Raw genomic sequence first — 21,100 nt, forward strand, 5'->3', positions numbered from 1 at the left:
GATCAGAGAGTATTACAAATTGCATTGTCATAATGACTGAACTGATGCCTTTATCACCTGAAAGCTTCTTCTCTATGTTGCAGATATTGATAAGTTGAAACCATGAAAAGAAACCGCTGTCATAGACATGCGTCAAGGGAAGAGATAGGTCATTGAATTCCTGGAAAAATTGCATTGAAAATCATGGTGACTATGTAAAAAAAAAAATTTTAGAGCACAAAAGGTCGCTAGTTTAATGGTAATACTTCCGTCTTCGTAGCACTGCAACATTTTTCAATTAAAAGATAAAAGGCTTTACTTTCGGAAAGATCCTATTATGACAAAGTGCACTCCGGTTGCCCATATACAGCCATCGTTCATTACTGGCAAAAGTTCATTGAGAAAAGAGTATGTGAAAATATAAATTCTGGAGTACAAAAAAGTCGCTCGTTTTAATGGTATCACTCTCATCTTTGTATTTCGGCAACGTTTTAGTTTTTTAAGTTAAAAAAAAAAACATAAGAATCCTTATTTTGAGAGTGAGCCTCGAATATGATTATTAAAAGTTTACGAAACGTTTTGTTTTGTAAACTTTGGAGATATATTTAAATATTTTTTGTTAAATGACCTCGAAGAAATCTCGAGTTTGAAAAGAAGAGAGAAAAAAATAGTCAGTTAGCGAAGTTACTTTTAATTTACAAAATAAACTACGTTTCCTGATACTTGATCTTTTACAAACCTGTAAATGTGACCTATTGGCTGACTCCATCAAGCAAATTATAACTGACGAGTACTTATAACAAGATAAGTTAACTGACGCGCAACCGGCCAAAGAAACAAATTCGAAACAAAATATAAGGAAATACTGTCTTTGAACTACAGCCAGATACAAGCTTGTACATGTCACATGACTCCAATGCGTATAAGTGTCAGTATGAACAAGTGAAGCATACATGGTCCCCCGTGAGTGCACAGTGAAGGAGGCATAAAAAAATGACTAAGTTCAAGACCCCCCCCCCTCCATTTAGCCCCAAAATTCCCTAGGAGACGTCAAATCTTGGTGAAAATGAACAAACGATGCAGTTTTAGACCTTAATGTTGATTTGAGTTCTGCGTCATGCAAAAACGAAATGACTAAGTCCATCATTTGTACCCCCCATGTCCCCAAGCCTTAACATTCAGCACCATGCAAAACTGCTAAATAGACATACACAGAATATTTTGGACAAATATGGTAAAATAGTTCCAAAAATGGAGTGTTTTTATTAGCTCGAAAAGAGCCCCTGGGGCACACCCAGGAGTTATTGCAAAGTATAGACAAACAAAATTATATAGAAATCAGTTAGTTACAACTTTTCAGAAAGTTTTGTAAAAATCCAAGGCATAAATTTTTTTAATAAGCAAAAAGTGTCAATTTTAGCCATTTTAACTCGAAAAGCACCCCTAGGGAGGCAACCGGAGTGTTCCCGGAAAATCTATTCTGGTACTTTTTAACTCATATGATGTTTAATGTTTGTGCAAAATGTAAAAATATTCCAATGCATAGTTATTGAGAAAATTACGAACTTGTGGCAAGAGTTGCGCAATCTCAAACCACATATCTCCTGATTCGGCACTGTTTTAATTCCAGGTGCAAGTATATAATAAAATCAGGACAACTGGAAACAATGCTAGGGGAGAGCACATACAGCGTCTAGTACCCCCAAATAGTTACCTCTCTGGTACTGGCGAGGCTCATTGTTGCTTAACTTCGATGATCTGGAAAAAACTGGTGTGTCACCGTTATTATGCCGTATATAAAATAAATAACAATCGAATATTTTAATGCAAATATATTGTGCAGAGATGTTATTACACAAAGACTATTGTACCATTTAAAAAATATGTGTTGAAATATTGGATCTTTCTCCATAAAATCTTTAATTTATCATTTATATATCTATAAAAGTGAGAATGTGTGTGCGTGTGAGGACAATTCTCAGCCTATATACTCAACGAACTTTTGATCTACTGACTTGGAATTTGGTATATAGGATATTCAGATATGTGTAAAGCTTTTTAATCGGTTTTTAAGAGCTACTAAGGGGTAAAAATGGAAAAATTAGTACGTGGCGGTCGTCGGATTTTTATTTTTTTGTAAACTGTTTCACGAATGCGCATGCATGAATCCTTTAAATGACAGATTCCTAATGTTAATAAAGGGTATGTTTGAAAACACTTTTTATAGACGTGTCAAGCTGGCCTAATGAGTATCGTACTTGACTCCGTGTCTTTAGGTTTTGGTTTCGATCTCAGCTCGAGTATTTTTTTTTTGTTTTGTTTTTACTTACAAGAACTGAACTGTTTAAAAGAAAAAACATGATACTCGCATGCACATGTCTCAGTTTCTGTATGAATTAAAATATAATATTTATGCGTATTTTACGACCGGGCAACGCTGAGCGACCTTCTAGTAACCGATAAAACCGGTAATCAAACGTTTAAAAATCGATGCTGAAACAAAATTTGTGCTTTTGGTTATTGAACATTATTGGGTGGCTCAACCTTCTCAGCCAAACTTGAATAATATATTATTGTTTATTGCAATTTGCAACGTTGGAAATGAGTGGCGAGTTGGGCCCAGGAAAATGCTTGATTGTTAAGACAAAGTATTGTCGCCACATATTTTTCGAACCAAAAACAAAAAGTATGTAAAACGGTTCAATGAGGCACTGTGTTAGCTGACAATACGAGATATAAGCTTCCATTTATGTAAAGCTTGTCTAAAACCAATTCTAACTCAGCTAAACATAGCAAAATGTACACAGCTAAATATTAATCAAAATGGCACCTAGCGAAAATGTTTGTCTGTGATTGTCACAATTACCCATTCATGAAGACAATAGGGGTTACCTCCCTTGCCCTGTCTGGTTCGCTCGTAAAAAAACTGTCACCTCTCGCGCATGCCCGATCTATTTTCCTGGAGGTGAACCTATGCCGCGCTGCAGATTTACACAAAAAAAAAAATCTGCTTGAATTTGTTTCTGATATATTTGTTTATTTTATTGCTATTTAAATGAGTTTCTCAAGTTAATGGCCTGACTTCATTGCTAATTACGATATTATTATACTTGTTATTTTTTCTCAAAAGTTTAATTTTACATGTATTTATTATTTAGTTATTCAGACATTTGTTTTCAAGGTAAGGAAAATCCAAAATCGCATGTGCGTACGGTTGTTAGAATCTGGTGTCTCATTTCCGGGACGGACTAACAAAAAGAACTTTCCACACTGCTGAATTTATATTAGTGTGGGTCACTGTTAATACCATATTGGTTTTGTGTTTTGTATTTAATAAAGAGAAATATTGAAAAAAAAATACATACATATATATATATATATATCGACGTCATTGTCTGTGGTCGAATGAATAAAATTTGTATTGCAAGAACCCCTGTTTGTTTTTTGTTTGTTTCCTATTTATATAAGTATCCGTATATATATATATATATGTATATATATATATATATATACATATATATACATATATATATACACATATATATATATATATATACACGCATATATATATATATATATACACACACATATATATACACACACACATATATATATATATACACACACACATATATATATACACATACACATATATATATATATATATAAATATTGTGTTGGGACGATCAGTCGGAATCGGGAATCGGAAAAATGGAACTTTGGGGGGTATCGGAATCAGTATCGAAATCGGAAAACTGTGTGCCTATTTTCCGAGGCCAAAAACGATTTCTTTAATTATCTTTTTTGTTTGATTTTGTTTTAACTTTTTTTTTCCACCCCTGGTAGTGATAAAATAATATTGTTTATTGATTTAACATTCCAGTAATACAAAAATCTTTAGATAACCCCATCTCACAAATGTGTTTTAGGTTTGAGAAAAGAAAATTCATGCCTCTTTAACATGTGCTTTTACAGTTATATACTAAGAGATTTATAAAGAATCGGAATCGAAATCGGTAACTGTATCGAAATCGGTAATTTAGAACGGAATCAGTAAATATATCGGAATCGAGAAAAATATTGTATTCGTCCCATAACAAATTATATATATATATATATATATATATATATATATATATATATATATATAATCATTTGTTATCATACCGAAACTAAAACTGTAGCTACTTCACGCTCATAGATATTTGGAATTTGAAAAACCATTAAACAACACCTCAGATATAAATGCATGTTTTTCAAAAAGTGTTGTTTTTTTCTTTCTTTCTGGTTGACAAAAAAACTTCTTGCGCTTTTTAATTATTTAATTCAGATGAATCTACCGCGGCTCAAAAACGCAGACAGTTGTCGATATGCTTGAAAAAGTGGTAGTCGGTAAGTATCTGGAGAGTATAGTGGATGAAGCAGAGTTTCGTAGCATGAACTTCTTTTGGTGCAACTCTGGTCTCGGGAAGTGTCGTGGGCCTTCGTCAGCGTCTAGCCACTGAGCTGAGCGTCGCCGGTTGTCGTACAGAACTAACTTTTTATCGCAAGTCAGAACCTGGTCGAAATACGGGTCGTTCTTGTTGCGTAAAAGAATGGAAGATGACATTTCATAACGGTGTTTCTTTTGATTGTCGTTCAGTTAATGATGCATCAATTTATCATTTTTTTTTTTTTTTTGTCTTTCTAATCTCGTTATATCGTAGGAAATCGTCGTGTAAACGTCTTATTCAGAAGCAAGTTCTTGGATAGTGGTGCGTGGATTGGTTTCGACTTCGGCTCTTAATTGATCGTTGTCACCATCCGCTGACCGACCACTACACTCATCATCTTCAAAACTTTTGTAACTATCACAAAATTTCTTAAACTACCATTGTGTTGTGCGTTCACTAGTGATTCCTGGGTCAAATGCTTCGTTGATATCGCGAGCTGTTTCAGCAGCTTTTCGGCCTAGCTTGAATAGAAATAAGAAAATTGTGCGGATTTACTTTTTTCCATCTTGTATTCAACGCTTTGAAAAGAAAGCATAATTGTTTTAAAACGATTGTAATTAAAACGATTAGACGGAGCGAAAAATGGCGTTTAAATGATATATAAAATAAAGGTATTATCACGGAAACTTATTTGAAAATATATCATTTGAAATGAAAATTAAAAATTATACAAGAACTCTATTTTCAATATAATATACAGAATTAAAAAGAATACAAGAAAAAGACAAACGTTGGTGAAGATGTGTAACGTCTACAAAAACATCTATAACATAAATTTCGCCTGTCTGTTTAAATGTAAATATGTATGTATGTATGCCTAAAGTATTCTACAGAAGCAACGGATTTTCACGAAATCGGTACCATTTGGAAGCTGGACCCTTCGGACGACAAATATCGAAAAATTGGCTAAAAGCAGCTGGGTATCTTTCTACAGGGAGTGGTCGCTTTTTTCGCCTATATTTTTTAACGTAATGCTGTCTTTTCGATTGACAAGCCTTAATTTTAACTTTCGCCACTTCCGGTTTGGCGATAGACGCAACAGCAAAGATGTCAGGGTTTTTTTAGGTTCTTTTCCTCCATAGTAGTACGAGATCGAGCCTGCCTGCCTAATACCACTTTTTTGCTCAACACAGACCTCCAAACACCCGGACAACGCCGGGCACTCAGGCTAGTCTATAATATAAATTTCACCTGTCTGTTTAAATATATGTATGTATGTATGTATGTATGTCTCCCTAAAACTTTCGACAGAGGCGACGGATTTTCATGAAATCGGTATCGTTTTGAAACTCGGCCTTTCCGACGACAAATATCGAAAGATTGTCTAAAAACATTAATTTCTTCACCCTCAACCGGGCACTTTTCTACCGGAAGAGATCGCTTTTTCCGCCGATATTTTTTAAGGTCATCCCCTCTTTTTTTTTTTTTGCTCAACACACACCTCCAAACACCCGGAAAACGCCGGGCAGCGCCGGGTAGCCAGATTAGTTTAAAGTAATATAAAAGCACTTATTATAGTGTTTAGTGATGCACAACTTCCAAAAATAATTGAGTTCAAACACACATTTGAAAATGTATTACGTTGCCACATTGGATTTTAAAAATATCGGAGACATATTTCCAAGATTTCGCATTTAGATTGTAGATTAAATGTAAAAACTAAATGAAAAAAAAAACGGAAGATAATTTTCCTATAATGTTTACAACAAAATATAAGCTTAAAATTTTATTAGATTTATAAGTTAATCGAAGAATTTTAAAACATTAATTACGAAACTAAAGCTACAATAAACAAACTAATAAAATATGAGGTACGTACAATAAACAAATAAATTGTTATTTTTGTAAATAACTTACTGTTCCTTAAGTACATATGATATATAACTACAATCATAGTTTACTAAACAGATAATTGGCAGAAAAAAATGAATGATACCTTTATTTATCATCTCGCTTACGAGAATAAGACGAAAATAATAAATATCTACTTTTCAAGATTAACACACGTTAGTTATCGATTAAATTATAAACAAAATCTAAGACACAGTGACCACTTCCATCTTTGGTAAAATACTTGCGCATGATTTGAACCAAACGTAACTCAGCGTCTGATCGGCTTTGCTCGGAACATGACGGTATAAAAACGTAATAAACGCTACTCAAAAAACATGTAGACATAATAATTTTAACTGAATAAATAAACAAAACAAAATTAAACCAAGAAATAACGACCTACTGAAACAAGTTTTTTTTTGTGATAAATAATTTTTTAACAGTATTTGTTTTTTTGTTTGTTTTTTGTTTGTTTGTTTTTTGTGCAAGGAAAAAGTTAAATACAAAACAGATAAGCAAAGTTTTTTTGTTGTTGTTTTTGTTGTAACAAGTAAAGAAACTTTTTATTTCCAAAAAAAGATTAATAAATCGTTTGTTAATAAATAAATTAATAATAAATTGTAAATTGTAATTATAAATAAATTAATAAATAAATTAATAATAAATTATAAATAAATTAATAATAAATTGTAAATTGTAATTATAAATAATTAATAAATTGTTTTTTTTTGTTTATTTTTTTTTCAAAGAAAATTTTTTCAGGAAAAAGGTATATTATGTTGGTTTTTTTCCGTAAGGTGGAACTTTTTTTTACATTTTTGTCAGGAAAAGTTTTCAATTTAACAAAGAAAGAAACTGTCTTTTTTTAAAAAAAAAAAAAAAAGGATTAATAAAGTAGTTGTTTCGGTACGTTGATTGGACAACGTTTTTTTTTTTTGTGGGGAGCGCCGTTATGTTGACATGAATTTTTCTATAGTCGCATCAGACGATGGCAAACTGGGTGACAAGAGACAGCGGATGTGCAAGAAAATTCGCCATCCGGGTAACTTTCCAAAATGTGGTTTAGGATTGAGACAAAGGGTCATGCCCAATTTTTTGTCTCCACATAAAAAAAGGTCGAGAAGCTCCCAGCAGGACCCGCATTACTACACTGTTTAGCTTCCTTCCACATCCGCTCCACGTGATTCATGGTCGCCTTGGTGTCAGGGTCGACGAAGTGAAAATTGTGATTCATTGTTTGATAGTTAAACCCTTCTCCTCCCACTCTTCTATATGCTTTCCAGCAGTCTGACATGTCCGTAGTCCCCGGCAGAATATATTGTTTTATAATAGGAAGAAGGGTTTCAGAGTTCCTGTTTGAAAACCCCCCCCATTCTCCGATGGGTAATAACCGCTGAACACCCAAAGTGGCTTTAGTAGTCTCTCGACAGTATATTTAGATATCAATCATACCAGTTATTCTAGGTTCCACAGGGCTTATGAAGAAAAATCTGTAGTCCTACCTAACTAATATTCCTGATGAACTAAATGCAAAAGAGATCCAGACAATTGCACGGGAACAACGAGGATACTAAAAAGAGCTCTCGGTTGGTTTCAACAAAAAGCAGGGTAATGTTGGCAGCTGGTTTGGCTGCGCTATACTTAGCGTTACAATCTTCAAAGGAAAAAAAACAACACGGTTGAATACTGATACGTCAATTTCACCAGTATGCCCCGGGCTACAAATCTGCCAGGGATATCTAAGTTCTTCTAGTCAGTAACAGTATTTTATGACACGACTCAACATTCTCGCATAATATTTTTTTCTGGTTGCCATGTCATAGGCCTACAAATAAATAAAACGGATGACGTTAGCGAGCTGCAGCTTTGAGTTTTGGAAAAATGTTCCTGTCTGTATGGACGTCCATTGTATGCATTGCATGCGTTTGCAGCGCCACCTGCAGACATCCTTCACATATTTTTACTTTGCGATGATACACATATTGCCACAAGAAATGCAGTTATTTTTGGTGTTTTGTTTGTTATTTTGGGGGGCAATTATCCCCCCTCTCCGCGCGACAGTATAATACTGTTAGTTCAGGCGTCATCAAAACTTTCACCAAACAGGAAATATTCATTTTTTAGGGGGGGGGGATAGACAGTTTACAAAAATGATATTTCACAAGTGTTCTGCTTATTGCATTTGATTTTTTTTTTCTTCTTTTTCCAATTTGTTTTGAAAAGTTCTTCTGCTAGTTTTCAGCGCATCGATTGGGTGATCAACGTCTTACGTCAGATTACAATCTTACCCGAGCGCATTACGTCATGTTCCGAGAAAAACCGATCGGACGCTGAGATACATCTCGTTCAAATTATGCAAAAGTACCAAATAGAGTTACTTCCCCCAGAATATTTAGATTCAGCTGTTCTTTAGAAATATATTAGCAATGGATGCCCGGCGTTGCCCGAGTGTTTGGAGGTGTATGTTGGGCAAAAAAAAAACGGTAATTTTTTAAAACTTTGTCCCCTATTATGACCCCTTAATATTAATTGTGTGGGGCTCAAATCAAGTTAGTAAGTTAGATTCCTGTTCAAGGAAGCTATATCTAAAATTTCAAGTGTTTAGACCGAAAATTGTCGGAGGAGTTTCGTAGAGTTCTCAAAGGTCAAATCATTGAAATTTGACCCCTTAACAGAGAAATTTCTGGCCGAAACCCAATCACATCGATTTTCCCAAATCTCAGTACCGAGTCTGTAGACTGAAAATTGACAGAATTATTGCGAAGGGAAATGTACACAGACACACAGACACACGGACACACACACAGACACGTTCACTTTTATAGATATACGAGAATTTCAGCCCGGCGTTGTCCGGGTGTTTGGATGTGTATGTTGAGCAAAAAAAAAGTGGTAGTAGGAAGGCAGGCTCGAATCCGTACCACAATGGAGAAAAAGAACAGGGTAAAACATAACGTTTATGCTGTTACGACCACCGCCAAACAGGAAGCGGCATTCTTTAAAATTAAGGCTAGACAATCTAAAGGAGAGGATAACTTTAAAAAATATCAGCGAAAAAAGTGACCCCCCCTGTAGAAAAGTGCCTAGTTGAAGGGGAAGATATTAATGTTTTTAGCCAATTTTTCGATATTTGTCATCTGAAAGGTCGAACTTTAAAACGATACTGATCTTGGTAAAATCCGTCGCCTCTATTGAAAGTTTAAGGCAGACATGCAAACAGACATACATTTATATATTGGTAACTAAAAATTTTCGACCCAAACTGATGAAAAATCTTACCATATCTCTGAATACGCTTCATGTAAAATTTCAAATATTTAGACCATTGTTTGAGTAATTTGGAAGAGACCGCAGAGGTCAAATTTTTAACTTTGACCCCTATTATGACCCCTTAAAATTTATCATTTTAGGCTCAAATAAAGTTATTAAGTTAGATCCATGTCGAAGGAACCTATATCTAAAATTTCAAGTGCGTAGACCCAACATTGTGGGAGAAGTTTGGTAGAGTTCTCAAAGGTCAAATTGTTGAACTTTGACCCCTTAATCGCCAAATATCTGGCCAAAAACCGATCACATCGATTTTCCCAAATCTCAGTACCCTGTATATCAAATTTCCAGTCTGTAGACTAAAAATTGACAGAGTTATTGCGTAGGGAAATGTACGCACACACACAGACACGTTCACTTTTATATATATATATAGATAGATGACAAGATACACAGGCAACTTGATTAAAAAGTTCCATTTACGCATTACATATATCTTGTAGATAAAAAAATGAATACACACTCACTAATGAGACAGTTTATTTCATTAGTTGTAAAAACTATGCCAATTTGGATTTTTCTATACGTCGATTAGCAGCAAAGTTTTGAAAAATTATTATAATAAAATGTAATATATAAATGGCTATATGTCTGTCTGACTTCATATTTTCAAACTCTATCTAACTAAATGGCGCAGAACGGCGTTAGGGGCCTCAAATGATTGATTTTTTTACGAATCGTTCTTTTATGGGTAAAAATAGCTGGATAAAATAGTTTTAATCGGGTCAAAAATTGGTCAAACTTGAAAAATCTAAAGATATTTTGTATATTCATCTTAGTTTATTTAAAATTTTTATTTTTAATCCGTCCATATGCGTGTCAAGTTGGTATAGTGGTAACGTCACGAGCTTTTCGATTGCACCCAAATACTTTTTTTTTCTTTAAGAATCATGACTCTATAATGATATATATGAAACCTGGACAAACTAAAATATTATATTTAAGCGTATTTTGCGAACAGGCAAAGAAGCCGGAAGCCCCCTCCTCGTACGCTAGTCTCTCTCTCTCTCTTTCTTTCTTTCTCTCTCTCTCTCTCTCTCTATATATATATATATATATATATATAGATAGATAGATAGATAGATAGTAAGTTATAAAATATATATGAGCATAAGCCTGAAGAGTCCTAGAGTGGATGAAAGGCGGAATATTTACTAGCTCTACCTACGTATTGAGCACTTTTGAAGTAAATACTTGAAGTTTACGCACAAAGTTATACTTCCATATATTAATTTTATGTGAGTAAATGAAGTAGTTATATATATATATATATATATATATATATATATATATATATATATATATAGAGAGAGAGAGAGAGAGAGAGAGAGAGAGAGAGAGAGAGAGGAGAGAGAGCGGGGGTGCGTGTGCGTGGATTTAGGCAACATTTTGTCATTTAAACTTTGTTAAACATACACTATTCGGACGAAATTGCGGAGATCGTAATACTGAATTTAACCTGCAAACAATATCTACGTATTCCTTGCATTTTAAGATGATTACATCAAAAAATTACTAAGATCGATCGGGTAGAAAATTATTTATTAAAGAAAACAAATACTAGAATTTGATGAAAACGATCGTAAGATACAGGAGTGTTCAACGGGGAGATAATTTTCCCTTTCGATTTAAACAAGATGGCGAAATTTTTCACTTGCTACCATGATTAATTTTTTTTTTTTTTTTGTAATAATTCAGTAATATTCAGGTAATTCCGACTACATAATTTGGAAGCTACCTTTGTAACTTGTTAGAATTGACAAAAAAAATCAGTTGAAACCAGTGTTTTTATCTGAAAACTCCACGTATCAACTACGAATCTCGTCCAAATAGTGTAGAAGCGCCAAGCTCTCTTTTGCTTGATTATAATTTTTTTTTCGATAATGATTTTCCTAATAATTTTTGTCTTTGTATCAAAATCAGAGAAATCAACGAATGTTTTCGAACGGAATCATTTGTGTTACGTACAATTTTCCAATGTGAATTTCTTAAGGCTTTTACCCAGTCATGAATGACAGACGAGTAAGAATAAAATATAACAAATAATAATTTTTAAGACAATAAATGTTAGTTTACAGGGGTTACTATTTATTATATTCAAGAGTTAGATCAAATAAAATATCTAATTAAAGTCAGACACGAAATTAGTTTTCTATTTTTCCATCACTATTAATAACCAAAATCCTAATAAAAGAATAGTAAAATAAAATAATAAAATATACAAAAACAACAACAACAAACACACTAATAATAATAATAATAATAATAATAATAATAATAATAGGAGAAAGAATTTAGCCATGGCATGGATCGACTACAAAAAAAGCGTACGACAGTATCCCCCAAGCATAGATAATAGAATGCCTAAAAATGTATAAAATACCAAGCAGGATTACCAACGTAATAGAAAATGTAATGAAAACATGGAGACTGGGATTGACAGCTGATGGACAACACATAACAGAAATTAACATACAAAGAGACATCTTTCAAGGAGACTCATTATCACCACTACTGTTCATCATAGCCATGATGCGCTTAAACAGTATTCTGAGAAAGTACCAAGCCGGATACAAGTTCTCCAATACAGAGGAAAAAATGAACCACCTGATGTACATGGACGATCTGAAACTTTTTGCAAGGACCGAAAAGGAGCTAGAGACACTAATTAACACTACCAGGATCTTCAGCCATATACCCAAATAGAATTTGGAATGGAAAAGTTCGCACAACTAGTTATAAGAAAGGGAAAACTGGAAACGACAGAAGGCATGGAACTACCCAACCAAACAGAAATGAGGACACTAAGGGAACAAGACGACTATAAATACTTGGGAATTCTGGAAGCGGACACCATTAGAGCAACAGAAATGAAAGACAAAATTAGAAAGGAATACCTCAGGAGAATAAGAAAAATCCTGGAAACGAAATTATATAGCAGAAACCTAATAAAAGGTATAAATACGTGGGCAGTATCACTAGTAAGATATTCTCGACCAGAAAACCAGGAAAATAATGACCATGCATAATGCACTACACCCAAAGGACGATATTGACAGACTCTACGTAAAAAGGAAAGACGGCGGGAGAGGACTGATCTGTATAGAAGACTGACTGTGTGAAGGACACGAAAAAAGAACTAGAAAAATACATAATGCAAAACACTGAAATGATAATCATGGCAGCGAGAGACACAGAAAGAAACAACAAAGCAGAAAACAGAGAGACAAATAACAAAACGAGAAAAGAGAAATGGGAAGAGAAACAACTCCACGGAAGATTCATAAGAATGACAAAAGATGAGAATAACGAAAACACCTGGACAAGGATGCGAAAAAGACACATAAACCGAGAAACTGAATCTCTAATAACTGCAGCACAAGGTAACTCGATAAGAACCAACCATATCAAAGCAAGGATCGCTAAAACACAAGAAAACAGCAAATGCAGACTCTGTGGACAAAGAGACGAAACGATAAACCATATAGTAAGTGAATGCAGCAAACTTGCCCAAAAGGAATACAAAAACAGGCATGACCAAGTGGGGAGGGTGGTAGACTGGTAATTGTACAAACGACTGCATTTTGAGCGAACAGACAAATGGTACAAGCATAAACCCGCAACAGCACTCGAAACGAGAACCACAAAATCCTATGAGACATGGACATACAGACGGACAAACCAATCCAAGCAAGAAGACCAGATGTCGTAATAATTTACAAGAAAGAAAAATCCTGTCAAATCGTAGATTTTCCTGTCCCAGCTGACCACAGGGTGAGTATGAAAGAAAAGGAGAAACGAAGCAAATACACAGAGCTAGCCAGAGAGTCAAAAGTGAATTGGATGATGAAGAAAATCAAAATAGTACCGATAATAGTAGGAGCACTAGGAACAATTCCGAAACAAACGAAAAATGAATCTCAGAAATTGGAATCAGAGGAATAACTGCAAAAGTACGACTAACGATAATGAAAACGACTGAAATATTAAGGAAAACCCTTGAATACGGAGAATAATACAAGACAATATAACGAATAAGCGTTACAGTGAATGAAGAACACCGAAACTGCATATCTACAAGTTCTACACTCCCCAACGTGCATCCCCCCATTGTTCATCACCGTTTCCCCCAATAAAAAAGTGATATCAAAGGGCCGAGAAGTGTCAATAAGGACTGAAAGACCGAGGAGCGAGCGTCAACCAGACCTCGGCTGGACATTGGACAAGGGCAAAGAGAACTGGGACCTTGGGGAGGCTGAGTGCCACTCAAATGCCAGTATAAACCAATGACCACTACCAGCGAGAAATCAATGGTAAGCGGTTGTTGCGATGATGCAAATTCATTTGCAAATGCTATCGGAGGTGGAGAGAGCTAGACGTATGGGGAGACTTGTTGTCACTCAGCTTCCAGAGAACACCACAGGTTTCCAATCAGATCGTTTGTTGACTTGTGTGAAAGCTCCATGTGAGCCAATAATAATATGAGAACTGGGACCTTGGGGAGGCTTAGTGCCACTCAAATTTCAGTACAGACCAATCGCCTCTGCCAGCGAGAAATCAATGTTGAGAGGTTATTGCGATAACGCCAATTTATTTGCAAATGCTATCGAAGGTGGTGGAGAGTGCTGGATCAAAAAATTCAACATTGATCGCCCTTCGGGGCCCGTGGCGCAGTTGATAGAGACGTTGAATCTCTACCATTCCAAGTGAGAATTGTCTGAATATAGCGGTTTCAATCCTACCCAAAGCCGGCCAGAGGCTTATTTGGCCAAAACGTGGTGAGACGGCAACAATTACGGAAGGCAGTAATTGCAGTGGATGTAGTCAGTAGATTCAGAGTTCCTTTCTGGTCGCGGTTACCACCTGACGAAGGCCAGAGGAATAGTTGTCCGAAACGTCGTGAAACAACTATGAAAAGATGAGAATAATAGTCCGTAATAATTAAAATTAATAAAGGTCATTTATATTTGCCTCAGACATTACTTTTCAAGATGTAAATACCTGCATTTTGCACTGTAATTCACTTGCAGAGGTTGATAGATTTCTATTCCGACAGCAGTTCTTACCATGGGGGGGAGCGTATTCTGAAAAACGTTCTTGCCATGGGAAGTGGGCACCAACAACAAACATAGTTTAATTTTTACGCGGGAGGTATGTATCCATGGGGCAACGCCGGTTAACGTGCCTTGCTTGTTATTAATATTAGTCTAATATCCTTTGTGGTCAATGCGTACTTTTTGTTTGCGCTGATCATATTTGTTGGCCTGTTTTCTTTTGTTACTTGTAATAAGAAGGGCTAATATTCGTAAGATACCAATCGTGTTCTCCATATTTGATGAAATTAAATTAAATTTTGACACTACCCCTAATGCAGGTTTAACCGGCTTCTGAAGGAGGAAGCTTCATGGTAGTATTAAATTCACAACATGTCTCCAGTCGCATGTATACTCCCTTAGGGGAGATGAAGACGTTAGGTTTTTGCAACTGTTGCAGGGACGTGCCGACGTCTTTCTACGTACAGCACGTGGTAGTCCTATATTAGTCACCTATCTGGTATTCCAAAATTGGTCACCCACCGCGTACTGATCAGGCTAAACGTCGCTTAACTTCGATGGTCTAATATGATTATGGAAATATGTTAGCTAGTATATGACACTTTTGCTGACCATGACGTCCAGATGTTTCTTCTGAGTCTTATGCCTTTTATATCAATTTGATGCCATTTTATAAGGTTCCTTTTCGTGGTTATGACATCATCAGACCAAGGTTTATTTTATCTTTGTGCTTGCTATAGTGATAGTGTTTACCTATGCGTGATAAAACACCTAATCGCCGAGCATGAGCAAATAATAAGTTAAAATTCTGTACAAACCTCTGATTTTTTGCAGCATGTAGAGTCCATTCACAGAATAATGAAACAAAAATGGTTTCTGTGTCTAATCATATGCTGGTGGATCTCGTGTATTAACGCGTTCTCTCGTTGCTTTATATTAAAATGAGATGTTTGAATAAAAAGCCTGTTTGTTTGTTTTTTGTTTGTTTTGTTTTTTGTGTTTTTTGTTCTTGTTTTTTTTTTTTTTTTTTTTTGTTTTTTTGTTTTTCAGAAAGTGGTGAATTTGGAGTCGTGCATTTGGATAGCAGTGGGACATCGTAAACCCCAAAATTGTAATGCAACGTACAGATTCGTTAACGATCTCTTTCTGAAAGTACAGAATAGTAAACGATTTAATATTTAATCACAATACACACAATAACAGTGTACGTTCGCATATATTTATGCATTAAATTTTATTATTTCTATCTCTACTGATACGTAAGTAGAACTAGGTAGTAAGCTTTGAAAGTATTTATGACAATTTGTTGCACCATATGTAGGTATAACGAGGTTATTAAATAAGTTTTCAGACTGTTTTGAACAGACATTTTAAATTGTCGTATGTAACGTAATCCCCCATTAAGGAGCGTTAGAACTACACTAAGGTAGCTTTGTATTCCCGGGTGACGCCAGATAACCCAAGGATTTAAGATAGAGAAGATAAATATATATTTTTTATTTCATGTCAAAATAGATATTGTTTGAAAACCAGAGAAATATATTTTTACGGCTAAAAGTTGACAAGAGGAAATTTCACTTAGAACCTTGTCTGGCCTTAAATGAACTCAGGGTCGGATGTCAGAATTGACACCTGGCCGGGAGAATGAGTACTTTAGATTTCAGCGTGGGAATTGTACCCACGCAAAACCCTAAAAGCTTTCGATTTCGTGGAGATTTCGTGGCGGAATCTTATTGGCTGGGGAGAATTTCCACCCCCAGCACATACCTTACTATATATACGACTGTCGTGCGAAAATTAGCCAGAGTTGAGTCTCAGAGTGAGTGGAGAGTTTCAAAGCAGATTGCTTGTTGAATCTGAGAAGAGACGTGACCCCTCCCCACCTCATTCATCCGTCGGTCGTTGTCTGTGAAGGGGTTGAGACTTTAAAGGAGTTGAGACTGTGAAGGAGTTGAGACTTTGAAAAGAACTTACAAAATCTGAATGAGAATTGTAAAAACATTTTTTACATAATTTTGTGAAAATTAAGCTTTTGTAGATAGACTACAATTGTTTGTTTATCTTCCTGCCTCCCGCTTCGATATTCGCTTTCAGCATACCAGATTTATGTAACAACCTCCGAGGAGTCTAGACGACACGTGCCGAGAATCCAGAGAAATAAGAGTCCTTAACCACCTTCTCGAGGAGGCGTTACACGTAGACTCTTGGAAATTCAATATGTTGTTGTTATAAATCTTGAGATAACTTACAATTTTTATGATTTCAGGTTCAAGGACACAATTATAGCAGGAATCAGAATACATCCTACTAAAGCCTGATTGCCACAGTTGGTGAATTTCAAAAATGCAATCTGGACGCGAGGTCCTTTAAAAGAACGATATACAATAACATTGTTTTAAACTTGGAAAAATGCCAAAGAAATGTATGTAATGCTTCAGACTGCTTTTGGGCAATCTTGCATTAATTGAGCATCAGTTTCTGAGCGGAATAATAGATTCAATGAACGCAGGGTGTCTGTTAAAGATGATGAGGGGTGTGGGAAGAGTAAGAAAGTCAGAAAACCAGAGTTGATTGGCCAAATAAAGAATTTCATCGAAGTATGTCTATAGAGACAATAAGTGGACAGTTTGATGTCAGTGTAGGAACTGTAAAAAACTGAAAAAAGGAATTAGCGATTTTGATCAAAGTTAACACCTTATATAGCCTAACATCACAAGTGCATTTGAGAAGTTTTATTACCACAAAAGCTGGAAGGCTCGATATTTAAAATTAACATCAGGTTTTTTGATATGACAAGGTCCCGTTCGAAATTAATATTTCTGTGTAAAGCACAATTGAACCATGGTATTTGACTTTTTTTATTTTAAACTTAAATTCAAGCCATTTACATCGCACAGCCAATAAGGTCAGGCGTATACAAATAAGCAGTAGAATCTTTGATATAACAGGGGCGCGTTAGAAATAAATGTTTCCGTTTAGGGCACAATTGAAGTATGACACTTGACTTGTGCATTTTAAACTTTAATTCAGGCCATCTATAATATAAATCACCTGTCTGTTTAAATGTATGTATGTATGTATGTATGTATTATTATATGTGTGTGTTTGTTTGTTTGTATGTCTACTTAAAACTTTCAACAGAGGCGACGAATTTTCACAGGAGCGGTATCGTTTTGCAGCTCGACTCTTCGGACGACAAATATCGAAAATTTGGCTATAAACATTAATTGTTCATCCTTAACTGGACACTTTTCTACGCCGATATTTTTTAAAGTCATCCCCTCTTTCCGATTGAATAGCCTTAATTTAAACCTTCGTCACTTCTAGTTTGGCGATAGACGCAACGGCAAAGACGCCATGTCTTTTTTTTTCACGTTCTTTTCCTCTTTCGCGGTACCAGTTCGAGTTTATCTGCCTACTACCACTTTCTTTCTTTTTTTTTTCTTTTTGCTGAACACACACCTCCAAACACCCGTACAACGCCGGGCACCCAATCTAGTTAGGTATAAAAAATAAGTCTATAAAATCAACAGTACGTTCTCTACAGTGCAATGTAAACCACAATGGATTGTGAATTAAGTCAGTGTGAGGAGGCATATGAATCTTCCTCACTGTGCGCCGCGATGAGTTCCTAATTAGAGCAGACAAGTGATTAATTTGAATAAAAATGGGCGATTTAAATATTGTATGTACTTTCTTGCTCTCAATATATATATATATATATATATATATAACTACTTCATTTACTCACATAAATTTAATATACGAAAGTATAGATTTATGCGTAAACTTTTAGTATTTACTTCAAAAGTGCTCAATACGTAGGTAGAGCTAGTTAGTAATTTATAAAATATATATGACGATTAAGCTACACTGACTATTCTGCGTTTCATCCACTATAGGATTCGTCAGGCTTATGCGCGAATTTTGTGGTTGCTTCTTGTTTTTATATATGTTGAGGATTTCTAGTTAGCCAATCAGCTTTCTAGTATCCACCGCGCCCCCTCCTATCAGCCAATGGGCATGCATTTTATCGAACAAAGGATCTGTTTTAGAACTAGGTTAGTGGTTTAAGGTAGATCTTTTCATTCCTTTATATATATATATAAATATACCTATGTGTACACACATACATGCACATATATATGCATATATATATATATATACATATATGTGTGATCGTTTATGTATATTTATGTTTATTTAATTTATTTATTTGTTTGTTTTCTATTGTTATTGTTATTTGCGAAAGAAATTTGCGAAAGAAAACCCGAATAACAAGACATATTACATAGGTATGACTTCCTTAGATTTCAAAACCCGATACTATGACCAGAAAAGTACATTCAAAAATAAAAAACACCGTATAAAAACAACACTAGCGAATAAATACTGGGAACTCAAAGAAAGCGGACATTCGCCTGTAGTCGAATGGAAAATAATGAGACAAGCTACCACGTGCAGACATTTAGACGACCCATGTAAACTATGCCTCCATGAAAAATTTGCTATCCTGTACTTTAAAGAACCTCAAAATCTATTAAACTGTAGACGAGAAATAGCAAACAACTGTGTTCACAAAATAAAACTTACTCTAGGATAGCAATACAAAATAGCTTTAAAACTAACAATAACAATAGAAAACAAACAAATGAATAAATTAAATAAATATAAATATACATAAACGATCACACATATATGTATATATATGTATATATATGTGTATGTATGTGTGTACACATAGGTATATTTATATATATAAAAAAAGGAATGAAAAGATCTAACTTAAACCACTAAGCTAGTTCTAAAATAGATCCTTTGTTCGAAAAAATGCATGCCCATTGGCTGATAGGAGGGGGCGCGGTGGATACTAGAAAGCTGATTGGCTAACTAGACATCCTCAACATATATAAAAAGAAGCAACCACAAAAGTCGCGCATAAGCCTGACAATCCTATAGTGGATGAAACGCAGAATATTCAGTGTAGCTTAATCGCCATATATATATTTTATAAATTACTATATATATATATATATATATATATATATATATATATATATATATATATATATATATATATATACGTATATTCTATTTTACTTTTGTGTTGTACTTATTTATTTTCATGTTTTCAGTCGAGTTTACACCACTTATAAGGGCATGTTCAATTATTAACACGTATAGAACACAATCGCGATGTTATGCCAACAATTTCCTAAGCACCCTGTGATATTTTACATAGTTATATATATATATATATATATATATATATATATATATATATATACATATATATACATACATATATATATACATATATATATACACACACACATATATATATATATATATATATATATATATATAAGTTCGGAAAATAGGTGGAGAATGTGTACATTAGATAAAATACAAAAATTTCTCCTCAGAGCGAAGTGACTCGATGCATTAAGCAAACAAATATTTGCTATATATTTTACTTATAGTGCTCCTGCTTTAAGCCATTTACTACAATCAGATATATAAGCAAATTTTTATCCGCCATTTTATTTGTTTCCGCTCGGATTTCGAAAGATACTTTTAGTTTGTCAGCGGATCTATCAGAATTTCATGTTTGAGGACATTAAACTTCAACTGATCTCAGATGCAACATCACTGACAACTTGGCCCGAAGCATAAATTGCATTCTACGACGTAGATTTTACTATATTTATAGTTTCGCATGTAAACGCTTGTAAAAAGCAAATCTCCACCAATGCAAATAAATGCTCTTCTCCACAGAAAACTTATGGAACTACAAAACATAAAAAAAAGACTGAGGAGAGAGAACACATACAAGACCTCCACTGGAAAGGATGTAAAAGTGTTGGACGTCAAGTTCTAGAGGAATCCAGTTATCGTTTGTGAAAGAAATAAATGGTAAACGGCTGTTGCGATCATGAAAAAAGTTTTTTCAAAAATTATCAAAAGAGACAAACCGTGGTGGAAATTTGACGAGAATTGTTATCACTCATACTTCAGAAGAACACTACTGATTATTTTCAGTTTGTGGTTTGAGTTGTCCCCCTTTGCAAATTGGCTGTTTGGAGAAATAGAAAACTAGATGGCTCTGTGTGGTTTGAGTTGTCCCCCTTTGCGAATTGGCTGTTTGGAGAAATGGAAAACTAGATGGCTCTGTTTGATAGTCAATTTGCATAAGTGTAGAAATGGGCAGCATGTAAATGGTACTTTTTTTTTTTTAAAGCAGGGTGAAGAGTGCAGAGTGTGAAACGGCGGTTGGAAGAAGTGACGGTGAATTCTTTTTGTGACGGTGAATTATTTTTGGACGTTGAAGAGCTCAACCTTTTGGAAGGAACAGCTGTGTCTTATATATATTTTTTTAATTTCTTTTTTTTCTTCTACTTCACTACAAGCTAT

The sequence above is a fragment of the Euprymna scolopes genome, chromosome 33 (genome assembly GCF_053919585.1).
Source record: "Euprymna scolopes isolate OS-2025 chromosome 33, ASM5391958v1, whole genome shotgun sequence".
NCBI lineage: Eukaryota > Metazoa > Mollusca > Cephalopoda > Sepiida > Sepiolidae > Euprymna > Euprymna scolopes.